We start from the raw sequence: 9,789 nt of genomic DNA, 5'->3' as shown, positions 1-9,789 counted from the left end.
AAAGTAATGAAACAAAATCCACAAGCTATCTGTGGTGTGACCATGCCATTCTCGTAGGTGTTCTAAATAAAGTGAGAAAACTGGGGTCACGGTCATGGAGGATGACAGTGGAGATCAGTGCTTTGAACCTAACACCAGACTTTCAAATTCAAGCTGAGAGTGAAGGTCCCGTTGCTTCCATGAACTCTGCCCTGCTTGCCTGGCACAGGGTTTGCTGCAGATTAAGGCAGAGCTACTACATTTGATGGACACTCTTACTCTGGTTTGTTGCCTGCAGAGAAAAAAAATTAATCTTTCTTTTCTAGACTCCTGTTTTTCTAGAAGGAGTGTGCAATACAGACTGCCCCAGCTAAAAGAAGAAAATCCAATTCTCAGGCCTGTCAGCATTTATATAGAGTTACACTGTTAACCCATTTCACAGTCCTTTTCAGCTATTAATTTGCAGCATGCTGCTGCAGCCTATACCTTTTCCTGCCTCCCCACATGCAAGTTATAAGCATTACTGTCATCCACCATCCATCAACCCATTCTGTGTTAGGCAGGAACACCGGGCATCAAGTGCAAGAGAAACTTCTTTTTCACAGGATCTTATACCCAGAGACATCTTGTTAAAAGACATATTAAATAAAGACATGTTTTGTGCTTCTTCCCATCATAGTATTCTACCAGACTCCACCACAAAAGCACTCCACGTGGACTTTCAGAATATATGACGTTGTACTCCACTAAGTTTTAAAAACCTTTTATGCTGTGTACACACTGATACAAAACACTACAAATGCCTTAGTAATATGGCACTGAACACTTGCTACACTCCTTTGCCAGCAGTTTTCAGAGCAAGAAGACACAGCCCGGTGATCTGCCAGAGACGAGGCACACTGAAGGAGCACCTACCCCTCTTTCTTCTCATTGCACGAGGTTAGTGTCACCTCCCTGCACTTACATCGAGATGTGGACAGTTGTATCCCAGTTCGTTCAATTCACAGTCACACTCCACCATGCTGCTCCGATTAATTCTCTGACCCATCAGTTCAGTGACAAGTCAGAGAGTACAAGTATCTCCATCCTCCCGATAACCAGCACTAGCTTCTACCAGCTCCATGCTTGGACTTCACCAAAGTTATCTGGGATCCATGCCTGGACTGCCTGTCCTGGGCCTCATGAATTTGTTTTGTGCCACTTGGTATTATAAAATGGGCCAGAATGACCACATATAATTTTCATTCTGCATTGATAAAGTTAATGGTCATCTTGGACTAGGCTTTCAGGATTCCTTTCATATCTGTCTCTTCAATATAATATGCATTTTATTGACTGGAGAGACTTTTCATAGTCATATTAATTCTCATTATGATTTCACATATTAAATTATTACTTTCTAAGAAGTAAATTGTCCACTTTTAGTTTTTTTTAATGTCTGCTGACATCAGTTTTAGTATATATTACTTATGACTGAGTATTCAGAGTTCTTTCATGTAGTCTCAGGCTAAGGGCCCAGAGCAGAACTACTTACTCACAGCGTTTTGTGCTGAGGGCAGAGACGAGGTCATCGAAGCAGCATAAACTAATGCAAGACCTCAGAAGTGAGAGGAAAATGCTTGTGATGACCTTTCACTCTGTACAGTAATTTATCTAAACAAGATGTTCCTTTAATTTGCTTTATAATGGCAATCACAGGAAATGACTGGCCAGCTCTCAGAGGTTTATCTGCAGTAGTTAAACTTTTTCTACCCCAGAATTTCTCTTTCCATTGATGAGGCTAGATGTGCAATTCACTTTGGCTGGAAACACACTTCTAGAAGGTCACAAAAAACCTTGTGCCATTTCCGTCACCTTCTATTAAAGATGTATCAAACTACCCATGAACATTCATGCTGTATATCATTGAACATGAATGGGCTCAATGACCTGTACAGAACAAGGGTATTGAGCAACCTATTAGACATGCTGACAAAAATACAATATTTGGGTCATATTATACAACATAAAAATAATTACTTCAAAGTTACACTAAAAGATACAGCTTACTTAAAATTACAGACAGCTTTTATTCTTCACAAGTCATTTTTCAAATAGAGAATGATAAATATATTTTTGTTGGGTTACAGTTATATTTAAATGCAGTCTTGAAGTCTGTCTCACAGCGTTGTATAGTCACAAGCTGTATTTAGAATCTAAAAGTGCATATAACAAGTATTGTTGAGTCTTCTTTGTTAATTTTGCCCTTTCTTCTACTCAAGAAAAGCATTCTGAGTATTTAAACCTTCCAATAGACCATTATTTTTTTCTTTCATAAATACATGTGCAGATTAAGTAGCAATCTGATATCAGGAAAAACCTAGTTTTCTCATAATTTGTGGCAGAAACTTCATCATGGAAAAAAATGACAAAAAAGAAGCCAATACATGTTCTCCATTATAATCAGGTTCAGATAAGGTGTGGGGTATGAACAGTCCCCACTATACAAGAATTTTGCATTTAAGAGGCTCTTTCATGCCAAAATGTCTCAACCTTTACCAACCTGACTGCTAAAGGACATACTTGAATGAATGAAGGCAAACCAGGAAATCTCATTAAATGTTGCCAGCAGCTTCAAATCATTATGAATTTTCCAATACAGAATCTGATAATTATATTAGTTTTCCAATAACGTAGTCAAATGTCTCTTGTTACAACTAATTGGGAAAGTACAACAGATTACCCAGTCTCACTGTTTTATGGAAATAAATTCATGTTTGGTCAGCTCTGCCAACAGTTGAATACATTGACATGCACAAAAAGTCACAAACAAGCCAGCATTTACCTTTCTGTGGGTCTGAATTCCTTTATCAGATACTGCTTCCTACGTAAACTTTTAAAACTGACCTACAAAAAGTTGTATGAGACTTTATATCCACAGTAATTCTTTGATTACAATCATAAATATTTCTGGTTATACATCAGAATTATGACGCCTATTTGGAGGCATAAGATTAATGGCCATTCAATTCTGAACTCCTGTATAGTCCTTGGCAGCTTATTTTTTACAAAATTTTTAAAAAGATATGACAAAACAAAAAGCTGAGGCAATAAAGGAATATGCATTTTTAACTTGCACATAATATGTCTTCACCCAGAGGTTCCAAAGTTATAATCACTTAAAACAGGATGACAGAGGGAAGATGTAACTCTAAGTGAGATTCAATTATTCATGGCAGCATTTGGACTCATGAGCATGACACCAAAGCCCTGCAACCAGAAACAGTGTGCAATTACTGCTCTAGCTCTGCTTTGACACCATCTCCTGTACATCACCCATGTGTTTCAGACTTCAGGGCTGGAGGCCATGAGAAGCATATGCTTTCTATTGCTTTACGCACGTCTGCCTACAGGCTAGACAGCAGCGTGGTCGCTGCGCTCAGCTATTCAGTGCTGAAGTGACACCCTTCATGTTCAGGGCAGCAGAAGGTAAGCCATGGTTCAACACTGCAGAAGGGCTCTTCTGCCCCAGTCCAAAGGAGAAAGTACAGCTGGTGGATGAAAAAAATTATTAGGAGGACATGGGAACATCTCTGTGCAGCTAGGTCCAAATTCATCTCAGTATTTCAAATGGCTGGCAAAAAAAATTGTGGAAACTTTGCCTTCACATATGAAACAGTCTCCTGTCTAATAAGCACAAGGTGACAATAATAGGATGCCTATAGTAATATCAATAACAATAATAATTATGTTGATAAAGGAGACAGTTCTATAATAAATATTATGGTGACTAATTTTCAGGAACTTTCAAATGGCCATTTCAAACCACTGTCTTTATATATTATGAACAATGCATATATGTCATCATTGATTTTTTTTTTAACTTACAGCTTTTGAAATATTTATGGCTTAAATCGGCAACAGACACAAAATATGTGTGGAAGAGATAGCACAGGGGACACCTGAGACACATTGGAGAAGTGCTGCACGGAAAATGGTACAATTATTAAAAGAGTGGCAAGACATGAAGATACCACAAAAGTAATCACAATGTGTGAACAAAAAAAAGTTATTTTGCAAAAGATCTAAAAGGATTAATTGTAAATCTAAATTAAGCTTTCCTCTCTTCTGTATTCTGTTCACTTCTGTACTGATAGCAATTTTCCTGATTAGTAAATAGGCTACCCGAAGCAACAAATTTATTTAGAAAGATGGGCAATGGGAATGGATAAGAGAACACTGCAATGAGCCCATAAATTATAGCTGTGTCATGTCTCCCTATTCAGGAACCACTAGCTGCCACCCTGGCTGCTTCTATACAAGCACTACTTGGTTAATATCAAATACAAATTTATCACTCAGCAATAATCTGTCCCCTCAGAAACTTAAACCTGGGAATGTCTTTTCACTGATTGGCAGGGCAGATTATTCAAAGTCTTCTTCTGTCTGCATCCAACGCAATTTTTTTCCAAAATGCTTGAAAGAAAGTGGTCATTATTTAAAGGTTAGTTTTGGAGAAAATTAATGAATATAGGTAAGAGTACTGAAAACCATCTAAACCAAACCTGAACAGAAAAGATAGACTGTTAGAGCCAAGGCAGGAATACAGTTAATATGCACTGCTGAATATAAAAATTTACTGGATCCCTCAGTGGGCATTTAAAATAATTCAAGCTGTTTGCAGCCCTTCAAATTACCAAAAACAGCATTCAGAATGAGTGTGTGTGTGTGTGTGTGTGTGTGTGTGTGTGTGCGCGCGCGCACGCACGCACGTGCAAGTCTGCGTTTCTGGGGGAGGAATAAAGCTTGAAATCATAACATTGAGATTAATTTATTTTGCTCTCATTTAATTTGGCATTTTTCTAAGTGGGGCAGACAGTGCCCCAGGGGTAGAACAGAACCTGCAACCCGTAAAATTTCAGCTAATTCAAAAGAAAATCTAAGTTCTCCTTATCATGAAAACAACAGTGATTTAAATTTCGGCAAATAGAATTATTTATCAACAGTTGCATGACCTGAGAGAATGAAACCTAATTCAACACTATTGTCAAAGAAACCATATCCTTTTCTTGAATGCAAAGATGGGAATGAAAATGAGTACTGTACTGACTGATAAAGGGGAGCTATTGCTTTCCAATAAGGTAAATGGCACAAGCCTGATCCCAGAGTAATTTGGCATAAAACTGCTTTTCCTGGTAACATGAAAAGGACATTGTGTATGGAATCTCTTCACATTGATTCATTCCATCTTTTCAGGCTGTGGCGTTGCTGGAACAGATTGCCTCCTCTAGCGCAAACCCAAGTGACATCTGATTCACTCACTGGCAGTTGTTCAAGCCTATCTGGACAAGCAGGCCTCCATGAACTGGGACTTTAGGTTTTTTCCACAGTATTTATCAGCAGTTTTCATGCTGTTGAAATGATCTTGGCAGTGCTGCTCACAGTAATCCCTCACCCCTTTGTGCCACCACTGTCTGCAAATACAGCGCTCCTTACTTCTAGGTGTGTTATCTCAAAAGGCTTCAGCCTACGAAGGCTGTGCAAGTGATCACTTAAATTGGACTCTTCAGATGATTCAGATGATCTGCAGAATCAATGCCCTGCAAAAACTAATATATTTTTTTAAAAATGCAATTAAGTTAACTAGCTGCCTATTTAACCTTAGCATTTAAATCCCTCAAGGGCTTGGAGCCTGCAAATGGTAAAGCACTCCAGACATCACCTAAATATATTTCCTCTGGGGGCTAGTCATGTCCTCAGGCACCAGGAGCCACTTTGGGTGTTCAGTTATCAAACAAACCCCAATATGTTAAATTTATGTAAGTAAGATGAGCCACATGCTAAAACACCCACAGTGTCTGGGGTGACAATCTGTGGAATAATAGAACAATTTGCTGTATATATGAGGGGAGGAATTTAATTTATCTGTACCTACAATCATACCCAGGAGCTGGATAAAAAAGGCACGAAGTGAAACAAATTGTGTTAACAGCGTGCCTCAAAATATCTATGAGTGAATGTCTTACAACTTATTCCCTGAGGGAAGAAAAGGAACCAATCCATACCTCTGTATAACCATCAGCACAGGGTACAGTGTTTTGTATTGTGAATTAGATGTTATACAGGGAAGACTCCTAAGAATAAAGCAAATTAACACCAAAAGTAAGAACTCCAGTGAGTCCTGGAAATAAACGAGGATGACAGCACAGCCTATTTTAGGCATTTATTAAAGCATATATCTATTTGATACATAAGCATCAGTTCTTCAAAGCGAGTCTGAAACTTGGCAACAACCAAGATATAAGGAAGCTTAAACAGTACCAGACAAACCCATTCAAAATTACAAAGGCTGGGTGAAAAAAGTTGCCATGGGTCAGTGCAATGTCAGAAGAGAAGGAAAGATTTGATATGACTGCACTGAAAGATGCCCATGCTCAACATACATCAAAAAATAACTTCACAATTCAGCAGTTTGTATACAAGATGACCAGAGTCCAAGAATGAAACCTACTTGAAAAAGATTTCTATAGCTGTTCTTGAAATTGCACATTAACCATCTTTTTGATCATATTAGTAGTGAAAGAGCTGAAAGAAAAAAGGTACAATAAGTCCAGCCTTCAAAGCAGAAAATGCTTACTCGTTAAACAGAAGATAGGTGGTACATACAAAAAAGCTCTCCTTGAAAATAACCCTTAAACTCATTAATATTGCGTGCCATTTAAAGATCAGTGAAACATGCAAAAAGATGATGGCAGTGTTCTAGTGAAAGGAGTACTGAAGTAGTAAAATTCTATTTATTTTTCAACAAGGAATAGTTTATTGCCAAACTTAAACAATGGACAGAAAATATTTTTTTAACCTACTGGTACAATGCTCATAATCATTCAAACAGGATATGCTGTTAATGTAGCAGTATTCCAGAAACAAAGCTCATCAGATTTCCCCTATTATCAGATCAACTGGTCATCCCAACCTTTGAGAAGATAAAGGAAAAAAAACCCCAAACATTTATCTTTAGCTGTAAAATACACATGATTATGTAGACAACATTTTGGGGATGAATCTGAGATCTGATGTAGTAACACTTTATCTACTAAATATGACAAAATGTATATCTAAAGTTTACATAAATATGAATAGCCAATGTGACTATGTGGTATAGTTCCTTGCCATGTCAATAGCATTCTTCAGCAGTTATAACTACACACCACGTGCATGCAGTATTTCTGTATCCACCTGATATGGATAGATTGTGAAAGCAAGTTCACTAAATCCTTTCATTTTATATACTGACTTACCAGTTGTTTCAACATGGAATCAGACACCTTATTTTTGCTGTAACAGGAAACTGTACCCTATTTTTTCCTTTGTAAAAAATTATATTCTTAGTCAAAGTCTTGTTTTACTTACCATAGTAGTCATGTAAGCTATGAATTAAACCAGTCATGACTTGTTTTGACTCTAGATATATTGACTTAAAGAGTGCCTCCAGTCTGAAACCAGGACATACTGCTATCCTTCACCTTAAACATGTCTGGTGTCCTTGTACCTTACATAATCTCCTGTATACTTACCAAATGAATCAAAAAATAAAACATCACATGATTTTTATAGTCTTGAATATAAAAGAACTTGGGCTGTAAGACACAATCACAGTCTAAATATGATATAATTTAATATAATATCCCCATTTAAAAATAATTTAATATTGTATATTAAACACATGATCCCACATCAAAGCCTTCAGAAATTAATCATTAATCATCTTCACAGCTTATATTTATACATGTGGGAAACTTGTTTGGATTCGTTATATGTTACTGATATAAAAATAGCTTGCCCTGGCATGCATTCAAATACAAGCATATATTTTCATCATTTAATGTTCAAGCCATGGCTACATACTTTGTGTATGTCACTAATGTGGCTCTTCATGCTATGCCATTAGACAGACATTCAAGCAGTTAGGAAGTAGGAAGGCATTACTAGAATGTGTCATTTTAATTGTAATTTCAGTTGTAATTACAGTCTGTGTACATGTATACATATTTACAGGATAATAGGCATTATGATAATGTGGACTATAATTTACCAGTTTTTAGTAGGAAATGCCCTTTATTTGAGCTTTCCTTTACAGTCAAGCTCTTTACCAGAAATTTAGACCCTAGCAAAGATAAGCTTCAGGGAAGTGGCACAGTAATTAGCAAGTGCAAGAGCTGGATCCATGGGGAATTCAGAAATAAGTGCTTTCCTGCTGGGAAAGTGGCAGTATGGAAATCAAAATGTTTTGTTATAACGCTTGATGCTATTAAAATCAGTCTCTGCTGAATTCTCTCACATGGGAATGAAAATTCTTTTGTGTGATGACTGGCACAATTAAGAAATGTCTAATGTCAAAATAGAAGCTTCAAGAAAAAATTTAGATGAGAACTTCAAAAAAAAATCAGAATCACATTAAGAAACACGCTGTTTCCTAAGCAAGGAAAGTTCTCAGATTTTTGTCTTTTGCATTGTGAATTAATATTCTAAATAAACTGAACATTTGTAATATGCAGCAATGACATTTCTCATTACAGTCATCCTATTTTTCTGTAGAGTGCCTATGGACAGGCATAATAAAAATACGTAAATTTGCCAGAAGGTCAGTATGTTCTGCCCTGTCATATGCACCTCTGTTCTTACTGTGTATAACTATCATGCAAAAATAAATTGTTGTCAGGTTTCTTATTCACTGCCTTTGCTATAATACAAGTTGAATCAACAAGTTGAATTAGGTTTTAGACAAGAAAAGAAATGAAAACCCTAACCTTTAAATACAGAAAAATCATCCTGCAGCCATTCAGCAGCCATTATACTCTATCTTGCAACAACCTTGAAAAAGCTGATTTGGCAGTACAAATGTGCTTTGCGTGTCCTATAAAGGACATAGAAACCATTTCCTTCAATTAGCAAAGTTAAGTTGATAAACAGCAAGAGTTTGAAATTTCTTTTTATGCCAAATGGAAATAATTGTAACCTGATTAGAGTTCTACCATAGTACAACTTCATTTTATGACATAAATGTAATTTGACCACATTCTAAAGTATTTTTAATGGCAATGCTCATTGGATAGGATGCCATGAAGTATGCTAGTTTTTCGCACTATTAGAAGACTACATTACCGTGTCTACAAGAGCAGACTTTTTCCCCAAGGTCCTATGTCCCCATGAAAACTATTCATAAACTAAGAAGTTTTTCAAAGTGGAAATTAAAATTCCAGGTCCTACTATAAATAAAATCACTCTGTAATATAGTTTAACAGCAAAACAGTACTTCTTGTGGCATACAGTCAAGTAAAAATCAAGCAAATGGTCACATACACACATATTTGTGTTTCTATGTGTGCAGGGCCATGAGTACACATGTTATTGTGGGTCAGAGGAAACAGTTCATAATTCCATCCTAATTCGGTGTAGACACTCATCAGCATTGCGAACTACTTCCACTTCAGCAAAAATGAAAGCAAGGTTTGTCTCTGCTTCAGAGGAGTCCAACTCAGAAAATGCTTTCCAGGCTTAGGTTCAGAAGCACAAGCAGAACAGTGGCACTAACACTATACTGATCTAAAGAAAAGGCTGTCATCAAATAAAGAACTTATGACTATACATGGCTTTTTAACTAAATCTGTAGACATACTTGATTTCCTCAAATATGTAATGTGATTAGGGAAAGAGTGAAGCCTCTGCTGAATCACAGTCAGTATGCTTCATCTAAACAATGTTACTTAAAAATACTAAGTTAACTGGAGACGAAAAGTGTTGCCCAGAAGTGTCAGCTCAGTGTTCTTCCGA

This window comes from Falco cherrug, chromosome 4 (assembly GCF_023634085.1).
Source record: "Falco cherrug isolate bFalChe1 chromosome 4, bFalChe1.pri, whole genome shotgun sequence".
Classification (NCBI taxonomy): domain Eukaryota; kingdom Metazoa; phylum Chordata; class Aves; order Falconiformes; family Falconidae; genus Falco; species Falco cherrug.
The sequence above is the reverse complement of the archived record's forward strand: the minus strand, read 5'-3'. Positions refer to the sequence as shown.